This window comes from Triturus cristatus, chromosome 4_1 (assembly GCF_964204655.1).
Source record: "Triturus cristatus chromosome 4_1, aTriCri1.1, whole genome shotgun sequence".
In the NCBI taxonomy this organism is placed as follows: Eukaryota; Metazoa; Chordata; class Amphibia; order Caudata; family Salamandridae; genus Triturus; species Triturus cristatus.
The window spans coordinates 136750704-136753203 of NC_140585.1; the positions used below are offsets into that span (position 1 = coordinate 136750704).

Here is a 2500-nt window from a genome sequence, read left to right on the forward strand (position 1 = left end):
TATAAGTAAACTTCCCTTTTTCATCCTCTTCCATCCCCGACTTTAACGCTCTCTTCTATGCTATAATGGAGACTTTGCAATTTTAGCAAGTGGAGAGAAATTGGAGAACCACTTTCGACTCCACACTTCTTCTTCACTTACTTTTTTTCTCAATATACTGGGCTTAGAAAATGGTATCAAGCCATCCTTATCGTCAGTAGGACACGGAAAGAGGCCCTAAGTCTCCTAACCAAGTTCAATCACACTCTGCAACTTAACCATTGCACTACAAATTAGGCAACGGGGGCATCAGCAAAAGCAGCCAATGTGCCGATCCTTTATACATTTTGTGTAGTACTTTTCTTACTCGGAGGCAAAATCAGCACTTTAACTGCCCAAATCATACAGATTTTACACATGTAGCACTCTATGCACACATAGGCACACACTGCGCAGTTCTTCCACACACACTTAAGCTAAAAACCCATTCTGTCACGTCAAAATTCTGCAAACCTATTACATATTCAGTGCGTCGGCATAGAAGCACTTTTTAATGCCACTAAAATGCACAAGTAGTTAGACTGAAGATGCAACCTGAATTAGTTTACAGTATGTACTCCACTTTATTAATGATTAGTAATGAGAAAGTGAGGACTACAAGAGTATTGGAAAAGACTTTTTCCACTCTGAATGTAAAGCAGATTGTGTGACCATTGGCCAAAAACGACCACGAAGGGACTCGAACCCTCAATCTTCTGATCCGAAGTCAGACGCCTTATCCATTAGGCCACGCGGTCATCCGGCCACCTGAGATGATTTTTATCATGTAGGTGGTATGCATGGATGGAGAACATATTATTGAAAGGTATTCAGGTTTACATCCCATAGTGTTCTTTCAGCTCTTTTCGCTGGAAGCACTTTTTTGGAATCTATATATTGAGAATTTTATGAGTACGATATGCTTTTGTTTTCCTTTTTCCATACAAACCTCTTTCCTCATGAGTTTAAAGCTCATTTTTATTCTCTACATAGCTCTGGAAGTTTCCAGACGTGGAGTGAAACTGTTTTGAAAGTAGGACAAATTGCTCCTTCCTGCATATGCTAATTTTTCACACTCACATAGGTTGTATAAATTTTATGAATCCTGGCTTGACCTATTCAAGTAGCTGAAAGCCTGTCACCACCTCTAGAAACAAGATTCACACCAATCCAATTCATATCATTTTTTCCAAAGGAATATGTTCTGGCCGGTCGAAAATGCATCTCACAAAAATAGGCATTTAAAAATCTACTTTGCAGTTTCAGAACACTAACATGACTGTGAAGTGTACACAAGTAAAATGGGACCGTTTCAAAGTACCTAATCCCTCATAAACTTCTGAGAGGAAGCATGTAATAAATCTACCTAATTTTCTGGAAAAGAAAGAGGGCGGATTTTTGTTATCACCTCAGATGGGACTTGAACCCACAATCCCTGGCTTAGGAGGCCAGCGCCTTATCCATTAGGCCACTGAGGCACCAATGCATAGCTCTTTTCTAGAGGCATTATTTAAATGTATTCTATGGTCAGACACCGGTGTGTGCACACAGGGCATTTCTCACTTCTCTCTATAAGTAAACTTCCCTTTTTCATCCTCTTCCATCCCCGACTTTAACGCTCTCTTCTATGCTATAATGGAGACTTTGCAATTTTAGCAAGTGGAGAGAAATTGGAGAACCACTTTCGACTCCACACTTCTTCTTCACTTACTTTTTTTCTCAATATACTGGGCTTAGAAAATGGTATCAAGCCATCCTTATCATCAGTAGGACACGGAAAGAGGCCCTAAGTCTCCTAACCAAGTTCAATCACACTCTGCAACTTAACCATTGCACTACAAATTAGGCAACGGGGGCATCAGCAAAAGCAGCCAATGTGCCGATCCTTTATACATTTTGTGTAGTACTTTTCTTACTCGGAGGCAAAATCAGCACTTTAACTGCCCAAATCATACAGATTTTACACATGTAACACTCTATGCACACATAGGCACACACTGCGCAGTTCTTCCACACACACTTAAGCTAAAAACCCATTCTGTCACGTCAAAATTCTGCAAACCTATTACATATTCAGTGCGTCGGCATAGAAGCACTTTTTAATGCCACTAAAATTCACAAGTAGTTAGACTGAAGATGCAACCTGAATGAGTTTACAGTATGTACTCCACTTTATTAATGATTAGTAATGAGAAAGTGAGGACTACAAGAGTATTGGAAAAGACTTTTTCCACTCTGAATGTAAAGCAGATTGTGTGACCATTGGCCAAAAACGACCACGAAGGGACTCGAACCCTCAATCTTTTGATCCGAAGTCAGACGCCTTATCCATTAGGCCACGCGGTCATCCGGCCACCTGAGATGATTTTTATCATGTAGGTGGTATGCATGGATGGAGAACATATTATTGAAAGGTATTCAGGTTTACATCCCATAGTGTTCTTTCAGCTCTTTTCGCTGGAAGCACTTTTTTGGAATCTAT

At 40.2% G+C, this 2500-nt stretch overlaps 2 non-coding genes across 2 annotated transcripts; both read right to left on the reverse strand.

The window, feature by feature from the left end:
• Nucleotides 1-703: 703 nt before the first annotated feature.
• On the reverse strand, nucleotides 704-776 carry TRNAR-UCG (transfer RNA arginine (anticodon UCG)). Its single transcript has one exon. It is a non-coding gene; the product is annotated as a tRNA-Arg (tRNA).
• Nucleotides 777-1423: 647 nt separating this feature from the next.
• TRNAR-CCU (transfer RNA arginine (anticodon CCU)) lies at nucleotides 1424-1496 on the reverse strand. The gene has a single exon. It is a non-coding gene; the product is annotated as a tRNA-Arg (tRNA).
• Between the last annotated feature and the right edge of the window lie 1004 nt (nucleotides 1497-2500).